The following is a 19,948-nucleotide window of genomic DNA, read 5'->3' as shown; positions in this document are numbered from 1 at the left end:
GTGATGCGCATCTAGCTTTACTTCTATTTATTCTGATGACTTGACACCTGACCACATGTATGAGAAGCAGCGTGGCTCAGTGGAAAGAGCGCGGGCTTTGGAGTCAGAGGTCATGGGTTCAAATTCCGGCTCCACCAGTTGTCAGCTGTGTGACTTTGGGCAAGTCACTGAACTTCTCTGGGCCTCAGTTCCCTCATCTGGAAAATGGGGATTAAGACTGTGAGCCCCATGTGGGACAACCTGATCACCTTCTATCCCCCCCAGCGCTTAGAACAGTGCTTTGCATGTAGTAAGTGCTTAATAAATGCCATCAATTAATTATGTTTTGTTTTGTTGTCTGTCTCCCCCTTCTAGACTGTGAGCCCGTTGTTGGGTAGGGACCGTCTCTATATGTTGCTAACTTGTACTTCCCAAGCGCTTAGTACAGTGCTCTGCACACAGTAAGCACTCAATAAATACGATTGAATGAATTAATTATCGTATTTGTTAAGCACCCTCTCAGGGTCGCACCTGGAGAGTTTCCAGTCCTCTACCAGTCTCGACTATGGGAGGGAGAGTCAAGCAGAGGCCTGTCCATTCTATTCCTAGCTTGGTCAGTGGCTAGTGAGTGTCAGACCAACTGCTACAAGTCAAAACTCACCCTTGCTGGGCAGCAGCGCATAGGACAGAGTCCAGGGTGGAGGCTCAAGTTGATTGCGTGGAAGGAGGCAATGGTAAACCGCTTCTGGATTTTTACCAAGAAAACTCTACAGATCCACTACCAGAATGACTGCAGATGGAGAGCGGGGCATTCTAATAATGACAGCATTTATTAAGCATGTACTATGTGCAAAGCACTGTTCTAAGCGCTGGGGAGGTTACCAGGTAGTCAGGTTGTCCCACGGGGGGCTCACAGTCTTCATCCCCATTTTACAGATGAGGTCACTGAGGCACAGAGAAGTTAAGTGACTTGTCCAAAGTCACACAGCTGGCAATTGGCGGAGCGGGGATTTGAACCCATGACCTCTGACTCCAAAGCCCGGGCTCTTTCCACCGAGCCACGAGATGTGTCCATAGTGTCACTATGGGTCGGAGACGACTCGACGGCATAAGACATTTGTTTAGCACTTATGATGTTTCGGGGTAGATACAAATTACTCAGGCTGGACACTGTCCCTCTCCTACCTGGGGCTCACAGTCTAAGAAGGAGGGAGGACAAGGGTTGAATCCCTATTTTACTGATGAGGAAACTGAGGCAGAGAGAAGTCAAGTGACTTGTCCAAGGTCACACAGCAGGCAAGTGGTGAAGACGGGATTGGATCCCAGGTCCTCTAACACCTAAACCCATGCCCTTTCCATTAGGCCATGCTGCTCTTATGTGCCAAGAGCTAGGGTAGATACAATATATTCAGACTGGACACAGTGCCTGTGATAATAATAATAATAATTATAATAATAGTATTTGTTAAACTCTTACTATGAACCAAGCACTGTTCTAAGCACTGGGGTAGATTCAAAGTAATCAGGTTGTCCCATCTGGGGCTCACAAATCTTAATCCCCATTTTCCAGATGAGGTAACTGAGGCACAGGGAAGTTAAGAAACTTTCCCAAAGTCACACAGCTGATAAGTGGCAGAGGCAGGATTAGAACCCACGATCTCTGTCTCCCGAGCCCTTGCTCTTTCCAGAGAAGCAGCGTGGCTTAGTGGAAAGAGCACGGGCTTGGGAGTCAGAGGTCGTGGGTTCTAATCCCGGCTCCGCCACTAATCAGCTGTGTGACTTTGGGCAAGTCGCTTAACTTCTCTGTGCCTCAGTTACCTCATCTGTGGAATGAGGATGAAGACTGTGAACCCCACGTGGGGCAACCTGATCTCCTTGTATCTGCTCCAGTGCTTGGCACATAGTAAGAGCTTAACAAATACCATCATTATTATTATTATTTCCACTAAACCGTGCTGCTTCTGCTTGTACCATAAGGGGTTCACAGACGAAGAAAGAGAGAGGATAATCAGTCAATCAGTCAATCAATCAAATTCAATTTATTCAGTCATTTACTGAGCACTTACTGTGTGCAGAGCACTATACTAAGCACTTGGGAAAGTACAATGCAACAATAATCAGTGACATTCCCTGCCCACAACGAGGTCTCAGTCTAAAGAGCTTTAATCAGTACTTATTGTGTGCAGAGTACTGTACTAAGTGCTAGGTAGTGAGAAGAGCAGAGCTTGGGAGTCAGAAAGACAGGGGTTTTAATCCTGGCTCCGCCACGTCTGCTGTGCGACTTGGGGCAAGTCACAATTTCTCTGTGCCTCAGTTACCTCATCTGTAAAATGGGGATTAAGACTGTAAATCCCATATGGGACAACCTGATTACCTCATATCTACCCCAGCTCTTAGAACAGCGCTTGACACTTAGTAAGTGCTGAACAAATGCCATTATCATTATTATTATTATTATTATTACAATATGACAGAGTGGGTAGACAGGTTCCCTGCCCTCATGGAGCTTGCCGTCTAGAGGGGAAGACTGACACTGACGTCAGTGCTAACTTAGGGAGAAGTTGATAAGTGCTGTGGGGCTGAGGAAATTATGAATTAAAGGTGAAAATTCATTCATTCATTCATTCAATCGTATTTATTGAGCGCTTATTGTGTGCAGAGCAAAGCAAATCCAAGTGCAGTAATAATACTAATAATAATAATGACATTTATTAAGCGCTTGCTATGTGCAAACCACTGTTCTAAGTGCTGGGGAGGTCACAAGGTGATCAGGTTGTCCCACATGGGGCTCACAGTCTTAATCCCCATTTTACAGATAAGGTAACTGAGGCACAGAGAAGTTAAATAACTTGCCTAAAGTCACACAGCTGACAATTGGCGGATCTGGGATTTGAACCCTTGACCTCTGACTCCAAAGCCCGGGCTCTTTCTACTGAGCCACGCTGCAAGTGCAATGCAGAAGGGAGAGGGAGTAGGGGAAATGAAAGCTTGGTGGGGGGAGGTCTCTCTGAGGTGACGTGATGCTAATATTGTGATCAATACTAAGTCCATACGTCCTAGGGATTGGTGTGACTAAGGAACGATTTAGAGAAGCAGCGTGGCTCAGTGGAAAGAGTCCGGGCTTTGGAGTCAGAGGTCATGGGTTCGAATCCCGGCTCTGCCACATGTCTGCTGTGTGACCCTGGGCAAGTCACTTAACTTCTCTGAGCTTCAGTTCCCTCATCTGTAAAACGGGGGTTAAGACTGTGAGCCCCACGTGGGACAACCTGATCACCTTGTATCCCCCCAGCACTTAGAACAGTGCTTAAGCACTTAGTACAGTGCTCTGCACATAGTAAGCGCTCAATAAATACGATTGATGATGACTGAGTCTGAGCAGGAATGGGATAGCAGGCTACAGAACGAGGACCCTGCAAACAGGAAATCTGCGGGAATCAGAAGGACCTGGGTTCTAATCCTGGCTCCGCCACATCTTCTAGACTGTGAGCCCACTGTTGGGTAGGGACCTCCTCTATATGTTGCCAACTTGTACGTCCCAAGCGCTTAGTACAGTGCTCTGCACACAGTAAGTGCTCAATAAATGCGATTGACTGAATGAATGAATGAATGTCTGGTTTATGACTTTGGACAAGTCACTTCACTTCTCTGGGCCTCAGTTACCTCATCTGTAAAATGGGGATTAAGAGTTTGAGCCCCATTTGGGACATAGTACGTGCTCAATAAATATGATTGACTGACTGACTGTCTGACTGACAGAGACTTTGTCCAACCTGATTCTTTGTACCTACCTCCCCAGCGCTGAGAACAGTGCCTTGCACATAGTAAGCGCTTCATAAATGCCATTATTATTATTATTATTATTATTACCCCAGCGATTAGAACAGTGCTTGGCACATAATAAACACTCAACAAATGCTATCATTACCAGGGCCAGGGGAACCCATCAAAATACCTCTCACCCACTGGGTGGTGAGCGCAGAGAACTATTAAGGTGGAACAATAATGGTGGCACCCGTTGAGTACTTACTATGTGCCAAGCTTTGCGCTGAGCACCTGAGAAATTCCGCTACGATCAGATTGGACCACATTCCTGTCCCACATGGGACTCACATCAGTCAGTCGATCAATCGATCGATCATTTTACATCTATTTTACAGATGAGGAAACTGAGGTTTGGAGCAGTGACTTGCCCAGCCAACATGGGAAGGGGACTGTGTCTGACCTGATTATCTTGTAACTAAACCTAGTCGTTCATTTGAAGCAGCGTGGCTCAGTGGAAAGAGCCCGAGCTTTGGAGTCAGAGGCCACGGGTTCAAATCCCAGCCCCACCACTTGTCAGCTGGGTGACTTTGGGCAAGTCACTTCTCTGGGCCTCATTTCCCTCATCCGTAAAATGGGGATGAAGACCGTGAGCCCCTCGTGGGACAACCTGATTACCTTGTATCTACCCCAGCGCTTAGAACAGTGGTTTGCACATAGTAAGCGCTTAACAGATACCAACATTATTATTATTCCACAGTATATTTAATCATGCATCATTAAGTGCTTAGTACAGTGCTCTGCATGCAGTAAGCGCTCAATAAATACTATTGAATGAATGTATCTTGACCTCTCTAGTTGTAAATCATTTTGTGTCTGTCTCCCCCATTAGATCCCCTTTCAGGGTCATGCTTGAAGAGTTTACAGTCCTCTACTAGTCACAACTTCAAGAGGGAGAGTGAAGCAGAGGCCTACCCATTAGACTCCTAGCTTGTGCAGTGGCTAGCCACTGGAAGGCCATCTGCTACAAGTCAAACCCCCCCTGTGCTGGGCATCAGCATTAAGCGCTTAGTACAGTGCTCTGCACATAGTAAGCGCTCAATAAATGCGATTGATGATGATCAGCAGCCCGGGAGAGAGTTCAGGGCGGAGACTCGACTTGACTGCGCGGAAGGAGGCAATGGTAAACCGCTTCCGGATTTTTACCAAGAAAACTCCATGGATCTGCTACCGGAACGATTGCAGATGGAAGTGGGGCGTTCTGGGAGAGATGTATCTATGGCGTCGCCATGGGTCGGACACGACTCGACAGCATAATCAATCAATCAATCATATTTATTGAGCGCTTACTGTGTGCAGAGCACTGTACTAAGCGCTTGGAAAGTACAAGTTGGCAACATATAGAAACAGTCCCTACCCAACAGTGGGCTCACGGTCTAGAAGGGGGAGACAGAGAACAAAAGAAAACATACTAACAAAATAAAATAAATAGAATAGATATATACAAGTAAAATAAATAAATAGAGTAATAAATACGTACCCATTTCCTTATTTTTACCAGGATTTAGGTCAGTTTTAATAAAACCCAAATCCAATCTGGTTGCTCTAAGTAGTTTCAGAGAAGCAGCGCGGCTCAGTGGAAAGACCACAGGTCATGGGTCCAAATCCCAGCTCCGGCAACTGTCAGCTGGGTGACTTTGGGCGAGTCACATAGCTTCTCTGGGCCTCAGTTCCCTCATCTGTAAAATGGGGATGAAGACTGTGAGGCCCCCGCCTTGGGACAACCTGATCACCTTGTAACCTCCCTAGCACTTACAACAGTGCTTTGCACATAGTAAGCACTTGAAAAAAAAATGATGGCATTTTTCAAGATTTAGCTGTTCCCTGCTCTCCCTAGCACACAGAAAGTACCTAACAATCAATCAATTGCATTTATTGAGCGCTTACTGTGTGCAGAGCACTGTACTAAGCGCTTGACTGCTTCACTCTCCCTCTTGTAGTTGTGACTGGTAGAGGACTGGAAACTCTTCAGGCATGACCCTGAAAGGGGATTTAATGGGGGAGACAGACACAAAATGATTTACAACTAGAGAGGTCAAGATACATTCATTCAATACTATTTATTGAGTGCTTACTGTGTGCAGAGCACTGTACTAAGTGCTTAATGATAAATGATTAAATGTACTGTGGAATAATAATAATAATAATAATAATAATAATAATAATGTACTAACAAATCGCACAAGGTCACCCAGGAGGTGGGCTGGGTGGGTGGCAGGGTTTGAACCCGGGTGTCTTGACTCCAAGTTTGGGGGCTCTTTCCTCTAGGCCACATTGCTGGAAAACACCAGACCCTTCAAGAGGGATCTGGATAAATCCATGGATGAGATGCACTGCAATGGTTTGCTTAGATGGAAATGTTAAGGGCTTCTCGACTGTGAGCCCATTGTTGGGTAGGGAACATCTCTATATGTTGCCAACTTGTACTTCCCAAGAGCTTAGTACAGTGCTCTGCACACAGTAAGAGCTCAATAAATACGATTGAATGAATGAAAGGAGCATTTATGGAGCACCCGCTTGGTCCAGTGCTCTGTATTAGGCACTCCAAGCGCTTAGTACAGTGTTCTGTGCACAGCAAGTGCTCAATAAATATGACCAAATGAATGAATACCCAGGAAAAAAGTGACCTGTTCCCTGCCTCCAAGTAGTTTCTGCTCTAATGGGGGAAACAGGCATAAAATGATTTACAACTAGAAAGGACAAGATAAATGATTAAATGTACTGTGGAATAAATGATTAGACATCATTGTTCCGGGTGGGGAGGAGTAGGTATGTCACAGTTAGAAGTGGCTGATGATGGGAAATCTGGCTCAGGGGCCTGGGAGTTGATTGGGGAAGGCTTCTTGGAGGAGGTGAGATTTTGGGGGGGCTTTGAAGGATGCTGAATGGCCCCTCCCTTGCCATCGGGATGTGTCTGGCGGCAACCAGCACCTAGTTACTCCAAGGATCTTAGTGCCCCTGTGGGGAGACAGAATCTTGGGTTTGGTGACCCAGTAATGGTGATGCTCAGGGCCTTATATCCCAGTCAATCAGTCAGTCAATCGTATTTATTGAGTGCTTATTGTGTGCGGAGCACTGTACTAAGCAATTGGGAGAGTACAATACAACAACAAACCCCAGCTCCGCCAATTGTCAGCTGTGTGACTTAACTTCTCTGGGCCTCAGTTACCTCATCTGTAAAATGGGGACTAAGACTGTGAGCCCCACGTGGGACAACCTGATTACCTTGTAACCTCCCCAGGGCTTCGAACGGTGCCTTGCACATAGTAAGCGCTTAATAAAGGCCATTAAAAAAAACAACAACAACAAACATAAGTCTCCCAGAAACCTTTGTGGCCATTTTGCTGGGTGATTTTTCTGGGACAACATGCCGTCATCAATCGTATTTATTGAGCGCTTACTGTGTGCAGAGCAGCACTTTGGACACCCTGCCTGACCCTCCCAAGGGGAAACCATCTCATGTTGCAGCTCCCTTGGCTTTCCTCTAGACTGTGAGCTTGTCGTGGGCAGGGAATGTGTCTGTTATTTGGTTATTTCGTACTCTCCCAAGGGCTTAGTACAATGCTCTGCACACAATAAGCGCTCAGTAAATCAATCCACCAATCAATTGTATTTATGGAGCGCTTACTGTGTGCACAGCACTGTACTAAGCGCTTGGGAAGTACAAGTTGGCAACATCTAGAGACAGTCCCTACCCAACAGTGGGCTCACAGTCTAAAAGGGGGAGACAGAGGACAAACCAAACATACTAACAAAATAAAATAGAATAGATATGTACAAGTAAAATAAATAAATAAATAAATAAATAAATAGAGTAATAATGAGACTGACTCATCTGTAAAATGGGTACGAGTCAATCGATCGTATTTATTGAGCGCTTACTGTATGCAGAGCACTGTACTAAGCGCTTGGGAAGTACAAGTTATCAACATGTAGAGACGGTCCCTACCCAACAGTGGGCTCACAGTCTAGAATGTGCACAGTCTAGACTCTAGAGTCCCAAGCAGTCCACCACTCATCATCATCATCATCATCAATCATATTTATTGAGCGCTTACTATGTGCAGAGCACTGTACTAAGCGCTTGGGAAGTACAAATTGGCAACATATAGAGACAGTCCCTACCCAACAGTGGGCTCACAGTCTGAAAGGGGGAGACAGAGACAGGGAGACAGAGAACAAAACCAAACATCCTAACAAAATAAAAGAAATAGAATAGATATGTTCTATATGTCCCACTCCGGGGACACTGTCTTGGTGGACAATTTTGGAAGAAAGGGAATCCGGAATGGGAGTCAGATCGAGTTCAGAGGAAGAGTCGGGTGGGCCTCGAGACCGACAGGAGGAGTGAGTCAGGGTCCTGAACCTTCCCAGTGGGAGGTATGGTCTCCGGACCTTGGGCCCGCTCGGGGAGGAGGGTGGGCCGGAGCAGTGGCGGAGACCCTCAGGGAAATGAAGGAATCAAGTGAAGACTGTTTCCCAAAGCAGGGAGGAGACAGAAATGTGCCCCGGTCCCCAGACAAAAGCAGATCAGCGCTATCAGGAGGACACATGGAGGCCATTAAAATATTCCGATTAATTTCAGTTTCTTTCAGCTGAGGGGTGGGTTGCATATGATTAACCCTCATATTCACCAGAATCCAATGGTTTTGTGTGTTTTTTCCCCTAAGAGGGGGCTGGAGGGGTGGGAGAAGGAGGAGGGGTAGGTTGGGGGGTGAGGGAGGGGAGGCCTGGAGAGGGTTCCTCTTTCTGAACCGGGTTCCTGGAGGGAGCCCTTGACCCCCTTGCCCGTCATCATCATCATCATCATCAATCGTATTTATTGAGAGCTTACTGTATGCAGAGCACTGTACTGAGCGCTTGGGAAGTACAAGTTGGCACCATATAGAGACAGTCCCTACCCAACAGTGGGCTCACAGTCTAAAAGGCCTTACTGTTCTAGGGGAGAGAAGACCGATTGTTTTAGGGGAGAGATGACAACTTTGGTCCTTTGAGGAGAGGTCTCCAAGCACTTTGCTGCAGGCTAGCACACGCACGGGGCTTAAGAAGCAGCGTGGCTTATTGGAACAAGCACAGACTTGGGAGTCAGAGGTTGTGGGTTCTAATCCCGGCTCCGCCACTTGTCAGCTGTGTGACCTTGGGCAAGTCACTTCACTTCTCTGGGCCTCAGTTACCTCATCTGTAAAATGGGGATGAAGACTGGGAGCCCCATGTGGGACAATCTGATTACCTTGTATCTACCCCAGCGCTTAGAACAGCGTTTGGCAAACAGTAAGCCCTTAAGAAATACCAATATTATTATTAATAATAATAATGGTATTTGAAGGTATTCCCTTCGAAGCCCTACTGAGAGCTCACCTCCTCCAGGAGGCCTTCCCAGACTGAGCCCCCTCTTTCCTCTCCTCCTCCTCCCCCTTCCCATCCCCCCCCGCCTTACCTCCTTCCCTTCCCCACAGCACCTGTATATATGTATACGTTTGTACATATTTATTACTCTATTAATTAATTTAATTTATTTGTATATGTTTATTCTATTTATTTTATTTTGTTAATATGTTTTGATTTGTTGTCCATCTCCCCCTTCTAGACTGTAAGCCCGCTGTTGGGTAGGGACCGTCCCTATATGTTGCCAACTTGTACTTCCCAAGTGCTTAGTACAGTGCTCTGCACACAGTAAGCGCTCAATAAATATGATTGAATGAAAAAATGAATGAATGTTTTAAGTGCTTGGAAATCTGCACCTCAACCCACTCTTATGGATGGGATTTTTTTTTGCTTGTTTTTTAAATGGCATTTGTTAAGCATTTATTATGTGCTGGGCACTGTACTAACCACGGGGTAGATTCAAGGTAATCAGGTTGGACACAGTTCACGTCCCACATGGGATTCATAGTTTTAAATCCCATTTTAGATGAGTCCACTGAGGCATAGAGAAATTAAGTGATTTGCCCAAGGTCACACAGCAGATAAGTGGCGGAGCAGGGATTAGAACCCAGGTCCTTCCGATTTCCAGGCCCCTGGTGTAGCCACTAGGCTACACTGCTTCCTTGTGGTGTCTACTGTTGTTCTGGTGTTGGTTGTTCCCCTTGCATTCACTGTCAAAACCTTGTAGCTGTTAGTTCCTGTCCTAGGGTTGGTTGTTGTTGTGTTCATTGTTGAACTGGTTGTTATCCTTGTGTTCTCATTTGTCTTTGTGCTTTGTTGCTGTTCTTTCAATCAATGGTATTTTCAATCAATGCTATTTATTGAGTGCTTACTACGTGCAGAGTGCTGTACTAAGCGCTTGGGAGAGCACAATAGTGGATAGAGCCCGGGCTTGGGAGTCAGAAGGTCATGGGTTCTAATCCCGGCTCCATCACTTGCCTGCTGTGTGACTTCGGGCGAGTCACTTCACTTCTCTGGGACTCAGTTACCCCATCTGTAGAATGGAGATTAAGACTGTGATCCTCAAGAAGGACAGGGACTGTGTCCAACTTGATTTGCTTGTATCCACCCCAGTACTTAGTACAGTGCTTGGCACATAGTAAGCACTTAAATACCACAATTACTATTATTATTATTATTACAATACGACAGAATTAGCAGACACAGTCCCTGCTCATAACGAGCTTACAGTTTAGAGGGGGAAACAGACATTGACATTAATATAAATAAATAATTTACAATACATAATTCAAAGATATGTACCTAAGTGCCGTGGGGTTGAGGATGGAGTGAATATCAAATGCCTAGAGGTCTCGGATCCAAGTTTATAGACTGTTGTGTTGGTTGTCCTTTTGTTCACTGTTATCATTGTGTTTGTTTCTACCATTGTGTTGTTTGCTGTTGTCCTTGTGTTGGTTGTCCTCGTGTTTGTTTCTATCAGTGAGGTGTTTGTTGTCCCTGTGTGCGCTTTTGTCCTTGTGGTGTCGGGTTGCTTTGTCTTTGTGGAATTTATCTTTTTTAGCGGTGTTTGCTAAATGCTTACTATGTGCCCGGCATTGTATACTCAATGCTGGGGTAGATATAAGCTAATCAGGTTGGACAAAATCCCTGTCCCACATGGGGCTCACACTCTTAATCCCCATTTTACAGATGAGGTCATTGAGGCACAGAGAAATGAAGTGACTTGTCCAAGGGCACCCAGCAAGCAAGTGGTGGAGACCGGATGAGAACCCAGCTCCTTTTACTCCCAGGTCTGTGCAGCGTGGCTCAGTGGAAAGAGCATGGGCTTTGGAGTCAGAGGTCATGGGTTCAAATCCCGGCTCTGCCAGTTGTCCGCTGTGTGACTTTGGGCAAGTCACTTAACTTCTCTGTGCCTCAGTTACCTCATCTGTAAAATGGGACAACCTGATCACCTTGTAACCTCCCCAGTGCTTAGAACAGTGCTTTGCACATAGTAAGCGCTTAATAAATGCCATTATTATTATTATTATTATTATTCATTAAGCCACGCTGACTCATTCAATCTTTCCTCATTTATCCTTTGCCAGCCTGCCCCCCTCTGCCCCCATTTTTAGGTGGGATCCACTGGGGGATGGGGAGCAGGTCACCCCCTGACACACACACACACACACACACACACCCTCAACCCGCACACTTCACTCCACTAATGCTAACCTTCTTACCGTACCTCAACCTCTTCATTAATTAATTCATTCATTCATTCATTCAATCGTATTTATTGTGCGCTTACTGTACTAAGCGCTTGGGAAGTACAAGTTGGCAACATATATAGACGGTCCCTACAAAACAGCGGGCTCACAGTCTAGAAGGGGGAGACAGACAACAAAATGAAACATATTAACAAAATAAAGTAAATAGAATAATAAATATGTACAAGTAAAATAGAGTAATAAATACGTACAAACATATACTTACATATACTTATACTTACATATACTTACTGTACATATAAGGATACATATACTGTACATATGTACTGTACATAAGTATACTTATATGTAAGTATACCTACATATACTTACATATACATAAATGTACAAACAGGTACTGTGGGGAGGGGAAGGAGGTAAGGCAGGGGGGATGGGGAGGGTGGGAAGGGGGAGAGGAAGGAAGGGGCTCAGTCTGGGAAGGCCTCCTGGAGGAGGTGAGCTCTCAGTAGGGCTTTGAAGGGAGGCTTTCCACCTCACCGCCGACTTCTCGCCCATGTCCTGCCTCTATCCTGAAATGCCCTTCCTCACGTGGCTCAATGGAAAGAGCCCGGGTTTGGGAGTCAGAGGTCATGGGTTCAAATCCCGGCTCTGCCAACTGTCAGCTGTGTGACTTTGGGCAAGTCACTTCATTTCTCTGGGCCTCAGTGACCTCATCTGGAAAATGGGGATGAAGACTGTGAGCCCCACATGGGACAATCTGATAACCTTGTAACCTCCCCAGCACTTAGAACAGTGCTTTGCAAATAGTAAGTGCTTAATAAACACCATTATTATTATTATCATTATCCAACAGATGATCACTCTCCCCACCACTTCAAAGCTTACTGCAGTCACATCTCCTCCAAGAGGCCTTCCCAGACTAAGCCCTCCTTTCCTCTTCCCCCACTCCCTTCTGCGTCACTCTTTATCCGTCCCCTCATCCCAATCAATCATATTTATTGAGCGCTTACTGTGTGCAGAGCACTGTACTAAGCGCTTGGGAAGTACAAGTAGGCAACACATAGAGACAGTCCCTACCCAACAGCAAGCACTTAGGTCTGTATCTGTCATTTATTTATTTTTATTAATGTCTGTCTCTCCCTGTAGACTGTAAGCTCGTTGTGGGCAGGGAATGTGTCCGCACGCTCCCAAGTGCTTAGTAAAATACTCTGCATGCAGTAAGCACTCAATAAATACGACTGACTGACTGACTGTCCCAGCTCAGGACCTGCCGCTGATGGGGGAAGTCGCTAACTGCTCCAGAAGGAACCACAGGAGTAGCAAGGGATGGTACTGACTAGGTGCCGACAGTGCAGAGCACTGTACTAACCGCTGGGAGAAAATACCAGGGAATTAGACACCATCTTTGTCCGTCAGGATGATCCATCAGTCAATCAATCAATCATATTTATTGAGCACTTACTGTGTGCAGAGCACTGTACTAAGCACTTGGGAAGTCCAAGTTGGCAACATATAGAGACAGTCCCTACCCAACAGTGGGCTCACAGTCTAGAAGACTGTGGTATTGATGACGCACTTACTGTGTGCCAAGCATTTTGCTAAGCACTGGGGAAGGTAGAGCAAGTGACTTTGGGCAAGTCACTTCACTTCTCTGTGCCTCAGTTCCCTCTTCTGTAAAATGGGGATTAAGACTGTGAGCCCCCCGGAGGGCAACCTGATCACCTTGCAACCTCTCCAGTGCTTAGAACAGTGCTTTGCACATAGTAAGCGCTTAATAAATGCCAGCATTATTATTATCATTATTATTAGAGGGTAAATGGATTAGATGCAGTCAGGGGCCCATATGGGGCACACAGTCTGAGGGTTGAGGGGGAACGAATATTGAATCCCCATTGTACGGAGGGGAAAACGGAGGTCCAGAGAGGTTCTATGTCTCTATATGTTGCCAACTTGTACTTCCCAAGCACTTAGTACAGTGCTCTGCACACAGTAAGCACTCAATAAATGTGATTGATTGATTGATTGATTGATTCTATGACTTGCCCAGGATCACATAGCTGGCCAGGGGAAGAACCGGGATTCAAACCTAGGTGTTCTGTCTCATTCATTCATTCATTCATTCATTCATTCAATCATCATCATCATCATCAATCGTATTTATTGAGCGCTTACTATGTGCAGAGCACTGTACCAAGCGCTTGGGAAGTACAAATTGGCAACACATAGAGACAGTCCCTACCCAACAGTGGGCTCACAGTCTAAACGGGGGAGACAGAGAACAAAACCAAACATACCAACAAAATAAAATAAATAGGATAGATATGTACAAGTAAAATAAATAAATAAATAAATAGAGTAATAAATATGTACAACCATATATACATATATACAGGTGCTGTGGGGAAGGGAAGGAGGTAAGATGGGGGGGATTTAGAGGGGGACGAGGGGGAGAGGAAGGAAGGGGCTCAGTCTGGGAAGGCCTCCTGGAGGAGGTGAGCTCTCAGCAGGGCCAAATGAATGAATGAATTCATTCATTCATTCAATCATATTTATTGAGTGCTTACTGTGTGCAGAGCACTGTACTAAGCGCTTACTGTACTAAGTAAAATGGGGTACTAGTACACTTAGTACCAAGCACTGTACTAAGTGCTTACTGTACTAAGTAAAATGGGGTACCAGGACACTTACTAAGCGTCTCTCAGCTCTGCGCTCTTTCCTCTGGGTTACATGCCTCCCAGAGGGAGGCAGTGTGACCAATATGTGTGCACACACACACAAAGACACACAGACACACACACAGATACACAGACACACACACACACACTCTGTCCTGGTTGTGTGGTTGTGTTTGTAGCACTGAGGGTATTAAGCATTTGGGCAGAGTGGGGTTTCTGTTCAACTGCAGTGCCCGCCGGAATCTCGGCGTGCCTGGGGTGAGGCAGGCGGCATTTGGGACGTCTACTCTAGTCCCTCGCCTATCCGATGTGGGCGAGGCATTCCGATCTGGATGGATCCGACCCCCTCAAGGCTTGTAGGACCTGCAACGGTTGGGATTCTGCTTTCCAGGCCATTGCCAGCAGAACGTGGCTCCTGTCGTGGGGATGGCCTGCATCAAACCATCCACACTCCCCAGTTTGACCCCTCTTTGGGCAGCAGCAATGGATGGGGGAGGAGCGCAGTCTTTGGCCGCGAGGCCTGGCGGAAAGAGCGCCGGGTTATCAGAGGACCTGGGTTCTAATCCCGGCTTGACCCCTTTTCCGCTATGTGACCTCGGACAAGTCACTGAGCCTCTCTGGGCCCCTGTTTCCCGTCGAGAGAAGCAGCGTGGCTCAGTGGAAAGAGCCCGGGATTTGGAGTCAAAGATCATGGGTTCAAATCCCGGCTCTGCCAATTGCCAGCTGTGTGATTTGGGGCAAGTCACTTCAATCAATCAATCAATCGTATTTATTGAGCACTTACTGTGTACAGAGCACTGTGCTAAGCGCTTGGGAAGTACAAGTTAGCAACAGAGACAGTCCCTACCCAAGAGTGGGCTCACAGTCTAGAAGGGGGAGACAGAGAACAAAACCAAACGAAATAAAATAAATTTTTATAAATGAAAATTTATTTTATAAATAAAATAAAACCACTTCTCTGGGCCTTCTAGACTGTGAGCCCGCTGTTGGGTAGGGACTGTCTCTATATGGTGCCAGCTTGTACATCCCAAGCGCTTAGTACAGTGCTCTGCACACAGTAAGCGCTCAATAAATACGATTGATTGATTGATTGGGCCTCAGTTACCTCATCTGGAAAATGGGGATTAAGACTGTGAGCCCTCCATGGGACAACCTGATCACCTTGTAACCTCCCCAGCGCTTAAAACAGTGCTTTGCACATACTAAGCGCTTAATAAATGCCATCATTATTATTATCTGTAAAGCAGGGATTCAATACCTGTTCTCTCTCTCACTCAGACTGTCTTTTTACTTGTTTCGATGTCTGTCTCCCCCCCTTCTAGACTGTGAGCCCGTTGTTGGGTGGGGATTATCTCTACTTGTTGCTGAATTGTACTTCCCAAGCACTTAGTACAGTGCTCTGCACATAGTAAGGGCTCAATAAATACGATGAATGAAGGGATTGTGTCAGATCTGATCTTGTCTGCCCCAGTGTTTAGCACAGTAAGCTTGTACTTCCCAAGCGCTTAGTACAGTGCTCTGCACACAGTAAGCGCTCAATAAATACGATTGATTGATTGATTGATAGAAGGGGGAGACAGACAGCAAAAACCAAACAAGTGTCAAAGTCGTCAGAGCAAATAGAATTATAGCTATATGCACATCATTAACCAAATAAATAGTAAATATGTACAGGTAATAAATAGAGTAATAAATCTGTATATATATACAGTTATATATACAATATGTATATATCCCCCTCCCCATCCTCCCTGCCTTACCTCCTTCCCATCCCCACAGCACCTGTATATATGTTTGTACATATTTATTACTCTATTTTATTTGTACATATTTATTCTATTTTATTTTGTTAATATGTTTTGTTTTGTTGTCTGTCTCCCCCTTCTAGACTGTGAGCCCGCTGTTGGGTAGGGACCGTCTCTATATGTTGCCAAATTGTACTTCCCAAGCGCTTAGTCCAGCGCTCCGCACATAGTAAGCGCTCAATAAATACGATTGAATATGAATATAAGAAGTAAGCGCCTAGCAAATACCACAATAATTATTATTACTGCCTGTAGAAGAGATTATCCCTGCAGCAGACGGTGGCCAGCCCTCAGCTGGTTTGTCCACTGTGGCCGGACAGGACCGTCACGTCTGTGGTGGTCCGTGGTTGGGGTCTTCACTGGCACAGACCCCTCCCACAAAAGTTCATAGCTCTCCCTGAGACGACCCCTCAGCCCTTCCCCCCAACCTTTTTTAATGGTATTCGTTCAGCGCTTATTATGTTCCCAAAATTGTACTAAGCACTGGGGAAATTACACCATAATCAGGGAGGACACTATCCATGTTTCACATAAGGCCCACCGTCCTAATCCCCATTTCGCAGATGAGGGAACTGAGGTTCGGAGAAGTGAAATGACTTGGCCAAGGTCACACAGCAGACGCTTGCCAGAGCTTGGATTAGAAGCCAAGTCCTCCGACTCCTAGGCCTGTGCTCTCTCCACTCGGCTATGCTGTCCCCTCTGGCGTCTTCTTGGGCTTCATCCCCTGATAATTCACTGTGCGGGCCACCAATCAATCAATCAATCATCAATCGTATTTATTGAGCGCTTACTGTGTGCAGAGCACTGTACTAAGCACTTGGGAAATACAAGTTGGCAACATATAGAGACAGTCTCTACCCAACAGTGGGCTCACAGTCACCAATCCAACCAAACCCTTTGGAAACCAACTGAACTCCCCTTGCCCAGAGAGGAGGACCCCCACACCACTGGCTAATACGTTCTAAATCTGAGTTGGCTTCTCCTGGGGCTCAAGGAAGTCCCTGATGGAATCAATCAATCAGTCAATCATTTGATCAATGGCATTGATTGACCACTTCTTATGTGCAGGGCACTGTACTGAACACTTGGGAGAGTACACTACAGCAGAGATGGTAGCAGCGTGGCCTTCTCAGTTCCCTCATCTATAAAATAGGGATGAAGAGTGTGAGCCCCTGGTGGGACAGAGGCTGTGTCCAAACCGATTAACTTGTCTCTACCCCAGCGCTTAGAACAGTGCTTAGCACATAGTAAGTGCTTAACCAGTACTGTGATCATTATTGTTATTATTATTAATATTGCAGTACGATGGAGTTGGTGCCTAATGGATAGAGGACAGGCCTGGGAATCAGAAGGACCTGGGTTCTAATCCCTGCTCTGCCACTCATCTGCTGGGTGACCTTGGGCAAGTCACTTCACTCCTCTAGACTGTGAGCTCGTTGTGGGCAGGGAATGCGTCTGTTTGTTGTTGTGTTGTACTCTCCCAAGTGCTTAGTGTGCTGTTTTGCACACAGTAAGTGTCCAGTAAATCTGATCGAATGAATAAATGAATGCTCTGGGCCTCAGTTCCCTCCTCTGTGAAATGGGGATTAAGACTGTGAGTCCCATGTGGAAGAGGGACATTGTCCAAACCCGATTTGCTTGTATCTACCCCAGCGCTTAGTACAGTGCCTGGCACATAATCAGCACTTAACAAATACCACAATTATTATTATTATTATTATTATTATTATTATTATTATTATTATTATTATTATTATTATTAGATACCTTCCCTGTCCACAACAAGCTTCCAGTCTAGACCAGAGCCCCTTCCAGACCACCAGGGGATGGGCTGGAAGCCCACCGTGCAGTACTGGTCGAAGAGCCCCCCGACCGTCTCCTGTTCCAGGGTCTAGCTGAGTACTGGTATTTGTTAAGCACTTACTATATGCCAAGCACTGTTCTAAGCACTGGAGTAGATACAAGGTAATCAGGTTGTCCCACATGGGGCTCATAGTCTTAATCCCCATTTTACGGATGAGGTAACTGAGGCACAGAGAATTTTAAAGACTTGCCCAAAGTCACACAGCTGACAAGTGGCAGAGCTGGGATTAGAACCCACGACCTCTGACTCCCAAGCCCGGGCTGTTTCCACTGAGCCATGCTGCTTCAAGACTTTGAATCACTTGTCTGCTGTGTGACGTTGAATATGTCACTTCACTTCTCTGGGCCTCAGTTATCTCATCGATAGAAATGGGGGTTAAGAGAGTGAGCCCCTGGTGGGGCAGGGACTGTGTCCAACCTGATTAACTTATATAATAATAATAATAATGGCATTTATTAAGCGCTTACTATGTGCAAAGCACTGTTCTAAGCGCTGGGTAGGTCACAAGGTGATCAGGTTGTCTCCCGAGGGGCTCGCAGTTTTAATCCCCATTTTACAGATGAGGGAACTGAGGCACAGAGAAGTGAAGTGACTTGCCCGAAGTCACACAACTGACTTTGTGTGAGCCGGGATTTGAACCCGTGACCTCTGACTCCAAAGCCCGGGCTCTTTCCACTGAGCCACGCTGCTTCTCTTGTATCTGCTCCAGTGCTTTGAATGGTGCTGGACACATAATAAGCGCTTAACAAATACCATCATTTTTTTTCCTCCTTTTCAAGAGCATCCAGGCTCAAACTGCTTCCCCAGCAGAGAGGCCAGCTCTTTCCTCAGGGCAGATTCCCAGCTCCAGGCAGGTCCTGGGAATACCATCTCTGCCCACCCTGGCTGGATTTCCCCCAGGGAAGAGGGGGACACCCCACCTCTGCCCGCTGCCCCAGGTGGACCGGAACGTAGGTCCATTCCCGGCCTCCACTCGGGGAGGAATTGCGGGGTTTAGTGGAAAGAGCCCGGGTCCGGGAATCCGAGGATCTGTATAATGGGGATTAAACACCCATTCTCCCTAAGAATAATAATAACTGCGGTACCTGTCAAGCGCTTACTGTGGGCCAGGCACTGTACTAAGCGCTGAGGTGGATACAAGCAAATCAGGTTGGACGCAGTCCCTGTCCCACATGGGGCTCACAGCCTTAATCCCCATTTCACAGATGAGGTAACCAAGGCCCAGGGAAATGAAGTGACTAGCCCAAGGCCACACGGCAGACAGGTGGCAGAGCCGGGATTAGAACCCATGACCCTATGGCTCCCAGGCCCGGGCTCTCTCCACTAGACCGTGCTGTTCCAACCCATTTGGACCGTGAGCCCCGTGTGAGGCAGGGATTTTGTCTAAACCCATGAACTTGTGTCTACCCCAGCGTTTAGAAGAGTGCTCGCCACATAGTCGGCGTATAACAACTATGATAATACTAATAATTCTTACAATAATAATGACCTCACCCCGCCAGCTTCGAGCCTCCCTTCTGTTTGCCCGTGAAGGTTACTGTGAGCCACAGGGAAGCCGGCGCAAAAGTAATCAATTCCCTCGGTGACCTCTCACCTTCCCCTGTGCCCGACGGTCCCCCCCGAACCCCCCGACCAACCCAACCGCCCAGGACCCCGAGGATGCAGCCCGGGAGCCGGGAGCCCACCCCCTCCCCCAGCCCCCACCATGGCCCACCACCCCCCCACCAACCCCCGAGGCCTCCTTGCTGACAAAAGGCCTATCTTCTCTCCGCCTAAATGATTTAAATTCTAATCAAACATCATTTATACTACATCTCGGAGCTCTCTCCCGAGACCCACTCCCGCGTGAGGCGTCGCCATGGCAACCTGGGGGTCTCGTTTCAGAAATGTCAGATTGCATTATTGTCTTCACACTTCTCTGATAACCTGGTATCTCTCCCCCTTTCCCTCCCTCCCTCCCAACATCCAGGCCATCCACTCCCCCCCACCACAACCCACCCCCGGCTGTCCCCTCCCTCTCCCTGCCCCTGGTCTCTCCATCCCCAGGGAATACCATCAGCCCTGTTTCATTCCCTGTTCCTCCCTCCCCTGCCCCATGACCCCCCCAACACCTTGCTGGGTTTTGCTCACCCTCCCACCTCCTCAGTGCTCCATAGTCCCCAACCCCCCTCCCCTCCCGGGGGGCACGGTCACCCTCCCGCCCCCACAGCC

At 46.9% G+C, this 19,948-nt stretch overlaps 1 non-coding gene across 1 annotated transcript; it reads left to right on the top strand.

The window, feature by feature from the left end:
- The first annotated feature begins 492 nt into the window (after positions 1-492).
- Positions 493-630, top strand: LOC119943140. The gene has a single exon (XR_005455617.1). It is a non-coding gene; the product is annotated as a small nucleolar RNA SNORA7 (small nucleolar RNA).
- The last annotated feature ends 19,318 nt before the right edge of the window (positions 631-19,948 follow it).

The sequence above is a fragment of the Tachyglossus aculeatus genome, chromosome 21 (assembly GCF_015852505.1).
Source record: "Tachyglossus aculeatus isolate mTacAcu1 chromosome 21, mTacAcu1.pri, whole genome shotgun sequence".
Taxonomy (NCBI): Eukaryota; Metazoa; Chordata; class Mammalia; order Monotremata; family Tachyglossidae; genus Tachyglossus; species Tachyglossus aculeatus.
Note: the sequence above shows the minus strand (reverse complement) of the source record. Positions and strands in the feature narration are given on the sequence as shown.